We start from the raw sequence: 19711 nt of genomic DNA on the forward strand, positions 1-19711 counted from the left end.
TGTGAATTCTGAGTCCCTAACCCCTTTGATAAGAGCCTGGGTGGTTCTCCTGCCTTCTGTCTTTGGAACTTTCCTTATGTGCAGTAAAGACCATGACACCCGCTTCTGAGACCATGATCCTCATAGCAGAATGAGGGCCCTTGGCAATTACATGGAGGGATGAAAAGCTCACAGATTGTCTCTTTTGAGATTTTTTGGCTATAGGCAATAGCCAATAACTCTGCCCCATTTAAGCAAAAGGCTTATTTACTGATAAGATATGAGGGAGCTCAAAGGCTTGGGACAACATATGTGGAGAAAGTACAGACTACAGAATGCTGCATGGCCAGGATTGGGTGCTGCTGCAAAATGGTTCTTCTATCTGCTATCAAGATTCAGGGTTCTGAGAGGGATGCCGGCTGGCCAAGCTGAGGTCATAGTCTCACTGCTTGATCGTACTGGGTCAACGAGAGTAAAGATGTAAGGAAGGGGTTGTCTGATTTTTGCTGCACATTAAAAATCACTTATGGGGAGATTTATAAAAACTTGACACTTAGGCCATGCCACAAAACAATTAGATGAGACTATCTGGAGGTGGGACCAAAACCTAATATTTTATCCTCCCCCACCCTAAGGGGTCATTGTGTAGCCAAGGTTGTAAAACACCAAGCTAAAGAAAAACCTTTCAAAGAGCATTTCAAATTCTTTGTCAGAGATCATGATATAATTCTTACTATTATGGCATGACTGAACCAAATTGGAAAGAAGGCAACTTCTAAAAAGATAAGTGGGTTATACTAACACGAAGGGGGATGGATACTCATCAGCCAATCAGTGAATCAATAAACAAACAAAGCTCCATTGGGCATGCAATCTAATCAAACAGGGTCCCAACGCATAAGAGTAAACTCTGGCACACAACAAATGCTCAATAAATAGCTTCTGAATAAATGTACAAATAACAAGAGGTTTTCAAAATGATATGTATAACATAATCCCAAAAAGAAAATCACTGCTTTTTCTTATTTAATCCAAGAAAACCTCAACACAGATAAAAAAGAATAAAACTTTACCAACAGAGAATAATACAAAGAAATGGGGAAAAAAATTGACTGATGCATCTATGAGAAATTGTTATGAAATGTAGTGAGTCTTACTAGGTTGTACACTCCTACTAGACATTAATCTTCATCTACCATCAGCACTGATGAATAGATTCTGCTAAAGTCAATTTACTATACTAAACTCTCTGTTTACATTTTCAATATGACCATCTGCTGTGATTGATTAAATAGAAGCCATTTGTGCCATGGCTTTAAGGCCTTGGTACTCAAAGACTGGTTGAAGGACTCTCAGAATCTCTCCTGGAAATATGTTAGAAATGCAGAATTTGGAGCCCCACTCCTAACCTACTGAATCAGCATTGCATTTTAATAAGATCTAGAGGGAAGACATACGCACACTGAAGTTCAAAAACCACTGGCCCACACAGCCTCCTATGCCTAAAACAGCTAACTACCTGTCATTCAAACCAGATGGGAAGAAGTTTGGGAACATAGCATTCCGAGCATGGTACCTCTGGATCATTGCTCCCAGCTCCAATCCCTATGCCTCTCCCAAGCCAAGCAGCAAATGGATGCAGCAAAGCTCTGGTTCCTTTTGAGGTCCTGAGCATAGAATAAAGATGAGTCCTTTTGACTTCATAAGTTGAGCAGGTAAATGCGGAACAGCATCACAGCTTAGGCAAGGACCTACAACACAGGATTTTGGGAAGAAACGTGGCATATAGAGATCTGTGCCCCCTAAAGGAATGTTGATGTCAGCTCAGTGTGAAGGTGCTAAATCCCCAAAAGGCCAAGTGGGAGATAACCAAGAAGCTGGGGTGCTCCTTCCTTCAGATCAGGAATATGGGAGAGGTGGAGGGGCCAGTCTGCCCACTTCTGCACTGCAGCCCATGAAGGTATAGACCCTCTTGCTTCCCACAATATATAAATGTGAAACACTCATTAAGATTTAAGCTGAATAAAAAAAGAAAACATAGCCACAGGTATATCATGAAAGAAAAATATCCTGATCTCTAAGGAAAAAAGAACATGTAATACTCTTAAAGGTGGAAAAAAATAAACCCTATAAAAGAATGTCTTATCACCAACATTGGATAAAAGACGATGGTGGATCACCTTACACCCAGCTTAAGTATCATTGATCTCTCAGGGCAAACAAAAGCTGTTTTAGGAAAGGAAAAAATATCACTTTGAACCCCATCTGAGAAAAGCACTGAGAAGGCTCTATTCCAATAACAAATGAGAAAATTCAGAAACCTATAAAGATGGAAAGAGTGAGCAATGATTATATATAATATGTATGTTGCATATACATACATGTATGTGTCTATGCATATGTTACACATATACACACAAGTTCATATATAGTTATTAAGCTATATAGGTATATATTAATAGGATTCAGAAATGAGTAAGAATAAGCTATATAGCAATGTGTAATTGGACATATTTAAGAAAAAGTTCATCTTTAAAAAGCTAATAAACACTACACTTTAGCTGTCAAGCCTAGGACAAATGGTTATCAAGGCGGCAATAAAAAGATCTCAGCATCTATTTAGGGGAAGAAAAAAAAGAAAGGAGGACAGAAGAATGGCAATAGGTTTGTAAAAAAACAATTGTTAGAATTGTTTGTTAAGATTTTATTCAGCTTTTTTTTATTTTTCTTTTTTTATTCATTTTGTTGGAATGCAACAAAGCAGGAAGAAAATAGTGATTTTTTTTCTGATAAAGAGGAGAAATCTCTTTTTAACAAGTAATAGACATTATTATCACTTATATCAAGAGAATAGAAATTAACCATCATTGACAAGAGAGAATACAGCAGACTTTCTAAATTAGTAAAGGGCATAAACAGGAAAAGCAAGGCAAAGAAAAAAAAGAAAAGAAAAGAAAAAAAGAAAAAGAAACAACTATCTACCCAGTAGTAAACATAGAATAAGGTCAAAGTAACACACCAGGAATGTTAGTCACTGTATAAAATGTGAAAGAATGGATTGTACCATGAAAAGACAGAGTCAACACATTTCTTCGTAAAACAAAACACAGCCAGATGTTACATTAAAGAACACTCTCAAAAATACTTTCAACATAACAAAGATAAATGGAATTAGCAAATACATATCAGGAAAATAAAAACAAAATGGAAGCAAAAATGGCAATATTAATATCAGCTAAGTATAATTTAAGGGCAAAACAAGCAAATAGGATCAAAAGGAACAACATATAATAATAAGTGGCACAATTGTAGAAGCAGCAGTCACAGTGGGATGAGCCAACCACCACAGGAGCTCAATATTTAAATTTATTTTAACAAGAAGAACTTGCAAGAAATACAATTATGGTAGAAAAGCACCAATATACTTCTCTCAGAACGGAAAGATCTAGTTCAAAAAATAAGGGACATAAACCGAAAATACAATTAATAAACAAGTTGATATGTCACCTTATTTTTGAATGTACTTTTTCAAATAATCATGGAACATTTTTGAAAGCCGGTCATATATGTGGTCACCAAGAAAAAGAAATAACTAGAAAACTGTGTAAATGGGGAGTTCTTATAAATTATGTTCTCTGATCAGAAGCTAATAAAATTAGAAATAAATTATGAAATGATAACCAAAAATATCTTAATGACTTAACAATGAAACAGCAGATTACTACATAATCTTTGATCAAAGGGTAAATCAAAAAGGAAACTAAAACTTGCCTAGAAAAGAAAAAGAACCCTCTCTAACAAAGCCTACAGAACACATTAAAGCTATTTTCAGAGGAAAATTTATAGCCTTTTTTAAAAAAAATATTTATTTATTTATTCATGAGAGATACAGAGAGAAAGAGAAGCAGAGACAAGCAGAGGGAGAAGCAGGCTCTTAGCAGGAGCCCCCCATGTGGGACTCGATCCCGAATCCTGGGATCGCGACCTGAGCCGAAAGCAGAGCTCAACCACTGAGCCACCCAGGGGTCCCAGAAATTTATAGCCTTAATTGCCTTCAGGATTTAACAAAATCTGGCAAATAAAGTATTTTTTCATCTAAAAACTGAAATTTAAAAAAAAAAAAAACAAAAAACTGAAATTTTAAAAGCAAAATTAAACAACAGTTAAGAAAAAGAAATTTAAAATATTTTTAAATAGGGAAAAAAAAGGGACAATTTTGAAAGTTCATTCTTTGAAAATATCAATAAAATATGATTATTATGATTCTGAAAAAGGAATAAAACAAAAGCCAAAAGTAAGCATCATGAAGACTTGGAATGAGATGTAGCCATGACACAGAGAGATTAATACCATCATAAAAAAAATACTATGTGCAACTCTGTAACTACAGATGAATAATATTTTAGCAAAAAATAATTTCTACCCTGTTTCACCATTTCTCTCTCCTTTTTATATGTGGCATTTTGATCAATCACTTTTTCTTTTTTTTTTTTTAAGATTATTTATTTATTTATTCATGAGAGATACAGAGAGAGACATAGGCAGAGGGAGAAGCAGGCTCCCTGTGGGGAGCCCGATGTGAGACTCCATCCCAGGACCCCAGGATCACGCCCTGAGCCAAAGGCAGATGCTCAACCCCTGAGCCACCCAGGCGTTCCGATCAACCACCTTTTCTTCATGCCCAGCTCTCTACCTGTATTTTCCCTCCATCAAGGGTCATCTTAGTTTTACTGGCCGAGTATGGGTCTGGGAAGAGATTTCCTTCATTCCAGCTCAAATTGAATAAGGGTGGATCATGTGCACTCATATTTGTACCTTACTTCCCAGTTCTTGGAGCACCTCTCTCCCATGTACCCCATTTAGCCCATACATGGCATCTCTCTCATTTATTTTAATATTTCAAAATATTTTCACACTTATTACCATAGTAATTTTTTAAATTTTATGTTGTGAAGCAAATGTTACTACTCCAGGAAATCATTTCATTGGAAAAATAAATTGTTTTGATAAGGCGAGAGGACATTTTTCACTAGTTTTTAATTATCAAAGTTATTTCTCACACACACACACATAATAAAGTTATATGATCTCACTATGAAGATAGATCAGTCATGATTCTCAGGCTTAAGAGACTTACAAGAAAGTAAAAATGCTTAGAACTCAGTAAGATTCTATAAATTGCATAAAGTTCATGTAACTGGTAGGGACATTACTGGGGATGAGACTAGCACTGAGACCTGGACATTCTCTTAGGCAAATCACATATTTTTCAGCTCACTCTCAGAAAGTTAAAAATAGTCTCATTTTCTAGATGGAAAAGAAAATCGAATGTAATCTATATTAAATGTTCACTCTTGGGGCACCTAGGTGGCACAATAGTGGGCATCCAACTCTTGATTTTGGTTCAGGCTCTGATCTCAGTCATGAGATCAAGCCCCACATTGGGCTCTGTGCTGGGCCTGGAGTCTGCTTGGGATACTCTCCCTCTCCTTCTGCCCCTTACCCCCACCCCCAGCTTTCTATCTGTCTCTCTCTCTCTCTAAAAAATAAAATAAAAATGTTCACTCCAGTAGTAAGAATTTGCTGTATAACATACCACACCCCAAATTCGTAGCTTATAACAACAGGTAATTATTTAGCCTATTCTGTAGGTCAGTAATTTGGGGTGAGTTTGGCTTGGTTAGGTAGTCTGAGGCTCTCCCTGGGTTCCCTCATATATCTCTGGTCAGCTCTGCTGTCTAAGGATCTGACTGAAGCAACTGGGCTGACTCAACTCTGGTCAATATGGTCTTTAATCTTCCAGTAGGCTAGTTCATTCCTCATCATGCAGCCCACTGGGTAGGATTCCATGAGAAAATCAGTATGTTTGAGGCCATAGGCATAGACAAAGGTGTGGGCCTTCTGAACTCATGGGACCTGGAGAACTGGAACTGGTGCAGTGGCATTCTTGCTAAATTTTACTGGCTGAAGGAAGTAACAAGGCCTTTTCAGATGCACAGGGTGGGGAAATAGACCCTATCCTCAATAGGAGACATTGTAGAGGCACACTGCAAGGATATGAAAATAAGGAGGGGAAGGATCATTGCTGCTATGCATCCCAACTAAGTTTTTTTTTTTTTTCCTTCCTGTGAATGCATGGCTGGCTCGCAGGAAGTATCCATCTGTGTCTATTGCTGCCTGTCCCAACTTAGTCCGGCTCCATTCAACTGCTCTCCCTCTTGCTTCTCCAGCTAGCAGTCACATCAGTTCCTGTGCCTCCCCGCCTTTAAATTCCATTTCCAGGTGGCATTCCTCAGCCTTTTCACTTAACTTCATCCTTTCTGCTGCCCCCAGCCCTGCCATGCAGTGCAGGGAATGCTCTCCAAACAATTCTCTCCATATAAATCCTTGCTATCAACATTTGCCAGCCTCTCTCCATCTCCTTGTGTCCATTTATGGATGATGTGTTAAGAGTCGACAAACTAGTTTCATGTTTTTCTTAGTTTTAGTTCCCCTAGAAGCAATGGGAGATGTGAGGAAAGATGTGAGTACACAGATTGGGAACAAGGAAGAAAAACAGTGAGAAGGAGAACAGAGTATGTTTTTCAATCCAGTACACTGCTCAGTGCACCACACAGACCTCAGAATTAGCCGACCTGGGGATGAGGGAACTGAGGTATCTATGCACCACTATACAATCATTCTATCCTTGATTGGAGCTGTTGTAGGTGAGCAGTGGTTACTTCCCTGGGACTTCCAGCCTGCTATGATATGTGCAAGCAGAGCAGGCATAAGCAGCCTGAGAAACCATCAGGCAAGGAAAGAAGGTGCTGGTCTGCCCCTCTTCCCCTGAAGTGGTAAGACTGGGGGACATACTGATAGCTCCTGGCTGTCATAATTGTCCTATATAGATATTGTGCAGCCCCACCAGGCTCCAAAACAATAGGAAATGTTGAGTTTAGCATTTTGTTACAGATGCAATACTTTTAAAATGTCATTCTCTTGGTCTCATGTACTCTCAAAGATAGGGTTTTTCCTTCTAGCTAATATCTTATTACTTTTATCAGTTATACATATTTCCATTCCAGCTTTTCTGAAACCTTTAATCCTAAGATTAAGATTCACTATCTCCTGCCTTTTCCTCTACCTTTATTCTGTATTGCCATCAGTTCTCTCCTGCCAACATCTTTTCTGATATGTGTCCTGCATCTCCTATAGGGTCTTTCCCACAGTAAAGACTCAACAAGTATTTCTGGAATAAATGAATTAATAAGTGATATTCATTATTCTTTGCAATCAGGCATCTAGGGTATTTTCCATGACAATACCAGATACAAAATATTTTTATACTTCCTCTTCTGGGCTCCCTTGAGAGGTACAGCCTCTCATTACCTGAAAGTTTGTACCACTTTTAACCACTGGTTTATCATGGAAGAAATTCAAACTGACACCTCTCATTTGTCATAGTCATTCTATTTCCTGCAACCTAAAAAAAAATTTTCTGAACGTCTATGCCTATCACTTTCCATTTTGTAAGCATAGATTACCATGAATTTTATGCATTATGCTAGGAATAAAGAACTGCATTTCTCTCTCCCTTGCCCTCCTCCTTCCTTCTTCCTCTTTCCTTCTCTATTTTTCTCTTTCCCTCCCCACCCCAACTCTGCATACAAGCATAGCAATTGAATTATGCTTTTTCATGTTCTCTGCCAAGAATTTCATTCTTCTCCCATCATTGCCTATACACCTCAATTATTTTTAGTAAACTTTCTATTGAGGTGAAACAACCATATAGAAAAGTGCATAAATCCTAATATATAGCTCAATGAATTTTCATAGTGAACACACACGTGTATTCACAGGGCTCCTTCCTCAGTCCTGGAAAGGTCAGCAGTAGACATCCAGCCTCCTTCTGTTGAAGGCTGCTCACTCTTCGAGTAGGACCCACAACAGCCTCACTAAGGCTCTTTCTCCCTGATAATCGGCTTCCAGGCTGGGGATCCCCAGCAACTCCTGCCTGGGGATGGCACGTAGGAGATAAGCTTCTACTCTGCTTATCCTTCCAGACATAATGTTATTTCTGTTTTAAGTTTTTGAGTGTCACCTGCTTGCTTTCTAGTTCCTTCTGTTGCTTAATCTCTTATGTAAGTTCCCCAGTTCTCTGTAATTTCTTTGACTATCTAGATGCATAGTAATTCATTGGAAGGAGCCCTCTGTTTCAGAGTAAGTTTCCCATGAGCATTCTTCACTTGTCCTTTGCAAATGACAAAGGACATTTCACCCTGCTGAAGAGTAAGCCCTATGACTCCTCTATCTGCTTTACTCTGTCCCCAGTATCTAGAACAGACCTTGGCACATTGCCTGTGCTCAAATGTTCACTCAGTTGTTAACATGCAATGAATCTCTGACTGCTTTCCATGCAGAGACCTTTGACTTCTTCCTAATTTTTGAATGGGGGCAACTCTTCCAACATCCAATTTTCTTAAAAACATCCAGATGGCTTTATATGGTGGGCATGTGCAATGGATGATTAGATGAATACATAATCTACTGGGCCACCCAGTAGAGTAAAAATCACTGTGTTGTTTTAGAACAGTTTCCTACTAATTTTCTAGTTTCTGCCCTAGAAAGCTTCTATCAACTTTAAATACCTACCCACTCTCCACACATACATACACAACTACTCACACATCCAGTTAGCATCATTCTGTACAGTCAACACTGATGAATAGCTGTGATGCTCTTGGCCAGTTCCTCTCATGAATCCATACTATCTTAGCTAGTTCTTTAGAGTAAGCATGCAGGTCACAACAAAGAACAGCATGAAGATAGCATCATGTTCAAACTGTCTTTCCTTCAGTCCCTGCACCACTACTGCATCAAGCCAAATAGCACATTTCAGAAATATACCCTTTTTCCCTTTCTGACTCCCACCATGTTCCATTTCTTTATTATTCCCACAGAATCCTCCAATTTATTTTCAGAGACTTCTGCATCATGCTTTAAATCTGAGTGATTCTGTATTTATTTGTGACATCTTTCCTTGAATTTACCCAAATTTACCCATATTTAGCTAATATTCTTTATTGTCTTTTGCCATGGGCTTCAGCAATCATCAGTGTATCTAGTTGGGGTCTCTTAATTGTCTATTCTATCCTCCCCACCCTCATGTCAGCAGGGTTCAGGGAGGAAAAAATTGAAAGAAGCTATTATTCCACCACCAGTCTTATTCTGTATTTTCAAATACCATTTTACTTACTAAGATGCTCTAACTCAAATGCTCATATGTCACAACTTACTAAGATGCTCTAACTCAAATGCTCATATGTCACAACTAAATTCTACTTTTTTTGCTATAAAATAGGAAAAGAAAATCAGTAAATAAAAGCATTTCACAGGCTATTTTCAAAGGAACTTTTGGATTTAACATTCTGTTATCTTCAGCCATGGTCTTTGGACAACTCTTAAACCAGTGTCCTAGAAGTGGCTGAGTGGTAGCTTCTGAGCTTTGAAATTCTTACTTCTTAGCTTTGTTATAACTCTTCTTTGTCCATATTTATATCTTCTTCAGATATAATTACCCATTCACTAACAGCAAATCAGAAATTGCTGGAAGGAGAAATTGAGTCAGTAACCAACTGCAGATCCATTCTAAAGTCTAAAAGAAAAGCCACAAAGTCAAATGACTGGATTTGGAAGTGCATTTCTCATGTCCCCTCCTGAAGTGAACTTGTCCATTGATGGTTTGTGTCCTGAGAAAAATCCTTTGTCTGATGAAAACCAAATATATATTTGGGCCAACATACCACTATATTTACCAACACCCTGCTATAGAAGTAGTCAGTGGTCATGGTTTCATGTAGACATACATCCTCTGCCCTCTCTGCCTCCACTCCTACATCATAGCTGGATGTTCACTGCTGTCTCTTGAACACTAGGATCTTTCAAAGCAAAGGGTTCAAGAGTATGTTGTTTCTCAAAGTGGGTTCCAGTGGGAGGTTCAAGGGCCTCAAACTCTTCAGCATCAGGTCAATCAATGTAACTCTGTTTTGTCCTACATATGGTATTCTTTACAGAATTCTGACTTTTTTAAAAAAATTCTACTGATAAAAAAAAAAAAAGCTTAAAAATTTCTTCAACCTAAATGATGCTGATGCATCAGTCTTCCACACCACAAAACCCAGTGTGGAGATCTATATTTTATTAAATGCCCTGTAATCAATAATAGTTGGGATACTCAAATAGAGCTAATTCATTTCATTATCTTTCTTGTCCTTTCTATCAGCGCCCTAGTCAAACAAATGTTCTCTCCTCCTCCTCCCAGGATATGGGTGCCAATGTTCTAAACCCTCTTCCAGGCATATATTGGATGAAGGGAGACTGGGAATGGGAGGGGATATTTTCTGGCTAAAGTTATAAGAGCTGGATGGGGCACCCACTCATCGAGTACACTGGTGGTAGTTCAACAAAGTCATAAAATGAATTTTGTTCTGGCTTAGCATAAGGCTTAAAAGTGTCTGTTAATAATCAAGGATTCTGAGAATATTCAGGATAGTGGTGAGGACATCTTTGGCCTGTCTTTCAAAACCCATGACAAAGACAAGAATCCAAACACCTAACTATCAAACTTCTTACTCTCCTGCTTTAGCTTACTCTGTAGGCTATGTGCAACTTCTGCTACTGTCATACACACTCCACAGTCAAGATTGTGGAACACCACTAGATACTCCTCTAAATGCAAAGACCAGAAACATTTACAGGCTGTAAATGCAGTATTACAACATTCCTTGAAAAAAAAAAAAAAGTGCTCTATATCCTATGATTAAATAATCATTGCATGGCCTAAAATAGTTCCACACTGTTAAAAAAAAAAAAAAAAAAAAAAGAGCTGAAATCAAGTGTTTATTATTAGCCAGAATGTGATAAATCTTTTTTAAAATTGGGGATGAGAAGGTATGTGTGCATATGTGTTTCTCATACTATTAAACTTAATTTGATGCTCTCTGAATTGTAAAATAAATGAAGAATCACACTATACTCTTTATGTCAGCCAAATGTTGAGAGACTAAAAATTACTCAAGGTCTACTTGAACAGGTGCTCATGGGATTTTTTTGCCAAGAGGATGGATCTGCCAGCAACTAAATTCTAGTTCTTTCCCCCAGTTCTAGCTAGAGGGTCTGTGTTTACTGAGCCTTAATGTCTGCTCAAAAGTGAGCGTGGGTGTCTTGGGGGCTGATCTGGTGAGATGGCTAAGTGAAAAGCCTGACTCATACAGACACACACCCACACACATACACACAGATAGAGGGATAAACCAGGTGTCACCTCACAGGACCTTAGTTCTGCTCCCATATTTTTGGCTGTAGAAGAGGAGAGTAAGAGAGAAAGGAACATGACTTCCTATAACCTGCTTTCAAATAGAGCAGCGAATTCTTAACCACAGTGGAAAGGCATCCATAAATAAAGCTTTCAGGAGTGGTTTGTGGCCTCCTTAAGTATACATATATAAAAATAGCATACATATTTTTGTTTATTTTAATTTTTGTATATATATAAAAATATTTTTAAATTCTAGCATACATATATTTTCAGCAAGAAATGGACTACCCCTCTGGATTTCAAATTCTGCTCTGTGGTATCATGTTGTAAAGAAGAATGAAGCTGCAGATCTTATTTCAGAACCAGCATATAGCTCAGTCATCCTGGGGAAGCTCTAGGTCCAGGTCTTGGCTGCCTTAAGAAACTTCTCCCACCGGAATTAAGAGGCCTCAGTAGAACCAAATTTAATGGATTTATTAAAGGCACTGAAAGTGGTATCTGTGTTGCATGATTTGAGTACCGTATTTCCCCAAATACTCGAGTCATCATCATTTTAGTTATCTGAGTTAATATCTTTTAACTAGGTAAATAAAAATTCTCTTTTGAAATGTAAATGCCCATAGGCATTACATAATACATCAGGGAACAAATTAGTTGTACAGACCCTGAGACCAGGATGGAAGAGTAGAATCAAAGGGAGATGGTGAAGATTTTGACAAAGAAGGTAACAAAAGTTACTGAGCCGCTAACAACCATATCTCTGTTTCAGTTTGCTTAAGCCTGGCTAAAGGCAACATAAACTAGCTTTTCACTTCCCAGCAACATTGTCCAGTTTTAAAATTCATCTATGAGCATAGAAGCTATAAGGATGCAAATCATCTAGCAAAAGGATAATAGATAAATAGCGAAGTCTAGTTTATCACAATTCTTTGGAATTTACCTCCTAAGTGTTATTTTTTTTTAACTTCTTCCCACCTCCACCTCCTATATCAAAGCCATTAGCACTCTACAACAGCCTCCCCCAAAGGCCTCCTTACGTTTATTTTCCCCCAACACCATTGCATTTTCACAATGCAGCCAGAGTGATTTTTTTCAAGATATCAATCTTGACACTTCAGTTGTTCTGCATTGTCCATTGGAAAGGATTTAGACTCTCACTGGCCCTATAGGTTAGGACTCCTCCAGCTTCATCTAGCCTCTCTGTTTCCTCATCTCACCTGCTCACCATAGGCTCTCCTCACCAGGGCCCTTGCGCTCTTCCCTCCTTTCCTCACCTGCCCATCCTTGAGATCCAAGTTTACTCCCTCAGTGAAGCCTTCTTGGTTTCTCTAATTAGATCAAAACCTATAAGTAATACGCCCTCCTAGCACCATAGTCTTCATTAAAATAATTGCTATGGTTGAAATTGTCCATTGGTTTTATATGTCATCAAATTAACATCCTCCTTTCCAATGATACTATGAGTGGCAAATGAGCAGGAAGAAAGGATGTTTTCTTAATTCTTTGGGCACATGGCTAGTCTCCATTTCCTAACCAATTTGGTGCATCTGACTCAGTTCTGGCCAGTGGAATGTGGGCAAACGTGATATAGACCACTTCAAGAACAGGCCAATTTAAAATGATATGCAATACTCTGTACTCTTTTTCCTTAAAATGACTGAACAGAGAAGATCTTGGAAACCATGTTTTGAAGACAGGGGAAACTGAATCACAAACCGGAGGAAATTTTCTCAATCCAAAACATCCATATTGGGCTTCTTATTGTGTTAAGCCACAAAGATTTAAGAGTTTATCTGTTGTGGCAGCTAGCATTCCCCTAATAAAACACTATTCTATTCTCCATGCCTAGCACAGTATCTAACACATAGTAGACATTCAATAAATACATACCAATTAAATAAAAATGTTGTTTCTTGATATATGGAACATCTTTTTGAATGGACAGAGAAGACCAAGTATCTGTGTTTGTGTTGGTTCCTAAATTGGCCCCCTGTACATGGAGGGCAAAGAGAGCCCAAACAAAAAGGCGGACCACTACAGATTGGTAGGTGGCAGATTTAATAAGTAATGGAACTTATATAGGAAGCTTGTCTTAAGCAGCCACAAGATGAGTAGATTTCCAGACCTCTCCACCAGAATCTTTAGAGTTAATATAGAGGACATACTGGATTCAGTCACATATAACCAACAAGATGGTCTCAACAACACACTACTCTCTTAAAGCTGCATCCTTGAAATGGCTCCTAGTGGGGGAATGACAGGTAGAACTTAACATTCCAAGGACAGGAAAGGAAGTGAGGAGCCTCTGATTACCTAGGTTCAAGTCTCAGAATAACTGCCTGCCATATCCTCTCAATTACTTCCTCCAAAAATTTGATCAAGACTTTTGAGAATAATGTGATTTTTCTCAAATTATTGGAAGAGAAAAGGAATATTCACAAATACCAATAAGAGACCAAGTTTGCACATAATAAAAAAAATGACTCCCTCTTAATTTTTTTTTTTGCTGTATTTGAACAAGGTAATTGCATGTGTGCATAAATTTAATGACAACCACTGAGTTATTAAAACACTAGTTTTAGCCTCTAGGGTTTCCTTCTGGCCCAAATGAAAACTTTGTGAAATAGCACTGCAGAATAGTAGAGGCTATGGAGCTGAGCAAAACATGGATGCGACCTTGTCTATTCCAACTATGTGCTAGTATCACCCTGGGCAAGATTCCATGCTTTAGTTCATTTTCTGTAAAATGGGAATAATAATAAAAAATACTTGATGTCATGTATATAAAGCATTTGCTAAAGATGGAACATTTTAGCTATTCAAATTGTGGTGGCAGTTATAGTGGCAATAAAGAGCAGCAACATTTCTGGTAGCCACTGTGGAAAAAGTAGATGAGTAGATGATTTCTTGAATTAGAGAGCTAATGAGTCGAATGGTACAGATTTGGTAGGCTTGTCTTAGCTAGTCATTAAAGAAATCACCAGGCTGAAGTCACCTTTTAAAAGTACTTTTCCATAGTTATAATAGTAATGTTTACTACATATTTTTAATGTAATTAAATTTTAATTTAATTTAATACATTACATTGTATTAAATTTTAATTTAATAATGTTTACTACATATGTTTTTTAAATATTCAGGTGTAAAGAAAATAAAATGATCTCTTCCAAAAGAATATTGGCATTGCCATTTTAGTGCATCTATGTCATGACTTTGGCCTACTACTTAATAATACTTACAAATATAAGCACAGGTGTACATGTGAAATTAGAGTTCAATTCTTAAGAACCTGGGCTCTGATACCAGATTGCCTGTGCTTGCATCCTGGCCTCAGCATCACTCTCATTTACTACAACTATTAAAGTCTCAATATCTTTATCTGTAAATTGTGGCAAATAATTGTATCAACTTCATAAAGTTATTATGTTGATTAAATGACACAATATATCTAATGTGCTTAGAATACTTTCTGACACAACTAAGAAGCATTAAATACAAGTTAGCTATGATAACAATAACAATGCTGATGGTATTGATGGTATTGATACATGTGTCTATTTCTCTAGAAGAAATAAATGCACAAAGGAAACAAAATATAGCAGCACTTCATTTTAAACAAGGGTTGATTTCATATTCAAGCATACAACTCTAAGAGGACAATCTAAGCCTATAGAAAATCACTGGATTCTTTCAGCTTCAATTTTGAAGTTTATTCTACGTTTTCTTATTTCTCTAATTTGCTCTACATATTCCTGAAGTGAGTACATTATTTAAAAAGAATTTTTTTACTTTATTTTGACAATTGCTGTCAGTGCACCTATTATTCAGCTTTTCTAAAAATAATTTTGGAATTCTTATCTTTTTATTCTTGCAAGTAAATCTCAAGAATTTTATTCATTTTCTAACCTGATTTGGCATAATTTTGCAATTACATTAACTTTTAGAATTCTTTTGGAATGAACTGAAACTTAACTGTATGGAGTCTTTCCGTGTAGAACTTTGTGGATGTTTCCATTTAACTCTCTTTTGTTATGTATTTTAGGTTGTCATAATTTTCTTTTTTAAAAAAATAGAAACTATTTCTTGCTTATGTCAAGGTAGTTTCTGTTTTTACTAATACTGTGAATGAGATCTTTTGTTGTTTTCTATTTTATTTTCCGACCAGTTATTTTCGCTATAGAAGAAAGCTATAGGGTTTCAGCCAATTGATTTGGTACCTAGGAAAATTACTGAGCCCTTTTGTAAGTTCAAGTGTTTGTTTATCATTGTTCTTGGATTCCTGAGGTGGACAATCAAATCATCTGCAAATAATAATTGTGTCTCCCCTTCATCAATGACTTATCAATGATTTATGTTTGCTATCTTAATTACATTAAATAGAATATCTTTTTTAAAAGGTAAGGTATGGCAACAATAAAGGAAATTATATTATTTATTACTCCCCTAATACTAAAGGAGGTGCTGCTCTTCGTGTACTATCATTAGGAGGAATGAATGCCAACACTGATGGTTTGATGGTGATTTTTAAAATTCATTTTGATGGTGTATTCTTTTAATCCTAGTCTAAAGAACTATGTTTTAAATTGAGGCATATGCTGAAATTCATCAAGTGAATGTTGTTAAACATCAAAATAACTATATAATTTTGTTTTCATTGTATTATTAAAAAATAATTCATATTAATCAATTTCTTAATATTGAAATATTTTCATATTCCTGAAATAAGGCCTACCTGGTTCATTTGTATATTCATTATGAATTGGAGATGTGCTTAGCACATAAACTGTAAGGGTCTACTGACCCCACTTTTACTCTGATCATTTCAATATACACACTTTATTGTCATATTCAATCTACTCTATGCATTTATCTATTCAGAATACTGCTCAGTATCTGTTTGTTCAATTATATCAATGAATTCATTCAAATCCTCTGTATTTAGATTTATTTTTGTGTCTAATTGATGGTCTGGTATGGACTGGTATATAAAAATGGACTAGTATACAAAATCATTCGCTGGGATGCGTGGGTGGCTCAGCAGCTGAGCACCTGCCCCTGGCTCAGGGCATGATCCCGTGGTCTCAGGATCAAGTCCCACATTAGGCTCCCTGCCTGGAGCCTGCTTCTCCCTTTGCCTACGTCTCTGCTTTGTCTATCTGTGTCTTTCATGAATAAATAAATAAAATCTTAAAAATAAATAAATAAATAAAATAAAATAATTCACTATATATATATATTTTTTTTTTTAAATTTTCTTGTAGTTCTAATAGTTTTGCCTCAGATATTTATTTTTTTTAACTGAAGTATAGCTAACTGCCCTATGTATTTCTAATCTATAATATCGGACTGTTATATCATTACTGGGAGCTATGTATTTTATCAATGATTGTATCAGATTTCTTTGGTCTTAATACTTTTCACTTTTAATTTTTTCTTGATATTAATAATGCCTCCCTTGCTCGCTTGCTTTTTATGCATGTTTTCTTATAATATCTTTTCCATATTTTTATTTTTATGGCACCTTCTTTCCAAATTGGATTTCCTATAAACAAGCTCTTCAGGGGAAGAGTCTCTTCAGTTTAGAGTAAGCAAAAACAACCAATATGAGAAGGCCTGCTTAGAGACAAACTACAGAAGTATATTTATCAAAGATTAAATATAGGATATCAATTATAGAACTAAAAGTATATCGACATCCCATTCTGAAATGGAATATTATGTTACAATAATTTTTTTATCCTAAATATTTTAATCTCTATTTTCTAATCTTTCCAAACCAACAAATTCCATTGAGATGACCTGGTTAGCTGTGCTTCCCATAGTCTTGGACTGGCAGGGCAGTGCATTCTGAGCTCCCCACTCTGTCCCTTTGGCAGCCTCAGGTCCCTGTGATCTCACCTGTCTCTCAGGAAAGCAAGAGCCTCTCCTCCCCTCCTACTTTTGCCCAAAGGAAAATGATATCGTCTCAACCAGTTGGAGTCCAAATCAGCAGAACTCTTTCCTAGGACTGCCATCTTTCCTTAAAAGGAGAGAATTGATATCTGAGCCTAGGAGGAAAGACGGAAAGAGATGCCTATCAAATAGCCTTTAAAAAGCTGGTGTGTACACCCAGAATCCTACTACAAGTTTGACTTTGGATAAATTAACACCTTTCTATCATATTGCTGTCTTGTGTTAAATGGAGATAATAATGTCTGTTTTACAGAATTATGGGAGGCTTGTGTGAAAATCTAACAAAATGTAATGCCTACCACTTCATCAGTATTCCATAGACAGGTATTATTGATTATTCTTTATCCAAGCTTGTATGCCTTATTCCTCTTATAGCCTAGTGGTGTTCTGGTTTTGTTTGTAGGAATATCTGCTCTCATGCTTTCCTTCCTTTCTTTTATCCTTTTATTTCTCCATTTTTTAAAAGATATTATTTATTCATGAGAGACACAGAGAGAGAGGAGACACATTGGCAGAGGAAGAAGCAGACTCCCTACAGGGGGCCTCATGTGGGACACGATCCCAGGACCCCAGGATCATGCCCTGGGCTGAAGGCGATTACTGAGCCACCCAGGCATCCCTTATTTCTCTATTTTTAAATTAATCATTTATTAGTTCAGAGAAAAAGGCTAAGAATTTAGAAAGTTAGAAAAGATTGATAAAAAATATATATATCTATTTCAGGATGCCTGAGGGCTCAGCCAGTTAAATGTCTGACTCTTGATTTCAGCTCAGGTCATGATCTCAAGGTGAGATCAAGCCCCACATCGGACTCTGCACTCAGTGCAGAGTCTGCTCGAGGTTCTGTCTCTCTCTCTCCCTCTGCTCCTCCTCCTCTCATGCACTCTTTCTCTAATATATATAGGTATATAGATATTAGATATCTCTCTAAAATTATATGTGTATCTGTATATCTCACATTCGCATTCATTCTCAACATAACCACAGTATCATTGCCATTAGCTTGGGGTCAGTGCAAATCTTAGTTCACATTTCAGCTTACCCACTTCCCATCTATATAATTATTGTCTATTTTTTAATCCTATGAAAAATGCAAATGGGCCTATAACCCCAGCTATTTACACTTCAACAGGGTAAGTGCAATGATCCTGCACATTTCCTTGTCTGGAAAACAGGGGTACTAATAAGGCTGATTTCCAACAAGGTTGGTACGAGAATTAATAAGTAAACTGGAAATTGGCTGTCATATAGATCAATAAATAACACTTGCTGTTATTTTTTAAGAAAACATAGTAATTCTCACTTTATAAATCTTTAATGAGGCTTAAACGAGCTAATATGGAAGAAGCTTTGCAGAGGAGCAACTCTGAGACTTCTGATTTCTACTTTCCCTCTTTTCCCCTCTATGCTCAGTGGGGGGGGAAAAAAGCCACTTAAATGAGTCGAAGGGCTTCCTGGCGCGCACGCTCTGAAGGCCTCGGCCCGCGGGACAGCGCAGGGTGGAGGGGCGCGGGCTGCCCAGCCCTAAGGGCCGCACTGCACTGAGCCCCCCGATCCCACGCGAGTCTCGGCACCTGATCATGTTGCCGCCAAGTCCCGCTTCTGGTACTTTGTCTCGACTGAAGAAGGTGAAGAAGTCTTCTGGAGGAGCTGTCCACTGTGCACAGGGGTCCCAGGAGTCCCCCTTGCCCTTGCGGGTGACGAACTTGGGCATCTGGCTGCGCTGTGATTCACGCAGCGGCACCGCGATGCAGCGGGAGTCCCGGGATGTGACCACCGCCCGCGCCGGCGCCCGCTTGCTCCCGAGCCCCGGGGCCCGACCCCGCGCCCGGGCCCACGCGATCCAGATGCAGCCGGCAGGAGCCCCCGGCCAGCCGCCGGCCGCCAGCAGCTCCACGGCCCGGGATCAAGTCCCCACGGCCCCACCGGGCCTTGCGTCCTCGGCACCAGCCACGCTTCACCACCAAGAGGCCCAGCACCTCCTCTTAGGAGGTGCCCAGGTCTGCTCGAATAAACTCCTCAGGCAAAACCAAAAAAAATAAAATAAAATAAAATAAATAAAATTAAAATAAAATAAAATAAACGAGTTGATGGAAACATTCATTGTGGATAACGTCTACCATTTGTGGAAGCAGAGTGAACTAGGTTATTTCCTTTAGCCAGTGCTAGTAATAATGTCTAGCGGAAAAGAATCTCACTCAAAAATATAAGATAATGGATTCAGCTAAAGGGGTTGTGAAATCCCACTGATCTCAGCCCTGCCAACTTTTCTCCCACCATGGCTGCCAGGACTCCACAGTTTGCTTCCTTACTTTTAACCTTGATGCCTGTTAAACCATCACCATTCCTGCAAGAAATGCTTCTCAGGAAGTATTCATATTTCCTCTAATGTGTGAGAGTGGAAAAGATTTAGAAGCAGATTTTTAGATTTATGTTTAAGGATGTGTATGAAGGATGGAAGAGACACAAAAGGAATGTGGA

General features: G+C 37.9%; 1 pseudogene; it reads left to right on the forward strand.

The window, feature by feature from the left end:
• The first annotated feature begins 391 nt into the window (after positions 1–391).
• LOC112932923 (large ribosomal subunit protein eL20 pseudogene) lies at positions 392–19219 on the forward strand (annotated as a pseudogene).
• The last annotated feature ends 492 nt before the right edge of the window (positions 19220–19711 follow it).

Source organism: Vulpes vulpes, chromosome 14 (assembly GCF_048418805.1).
Source record: "Vulpes vulpes isolate BD-2025 chromosome 14, VulVul3, whole genome shotgun sequence".
Lineage (NCBI taxonomy): Eukaryota > Metazoa > Chordata > Mammalia > Carnivora > Canidae > Vulpes > Vulpes vulpes.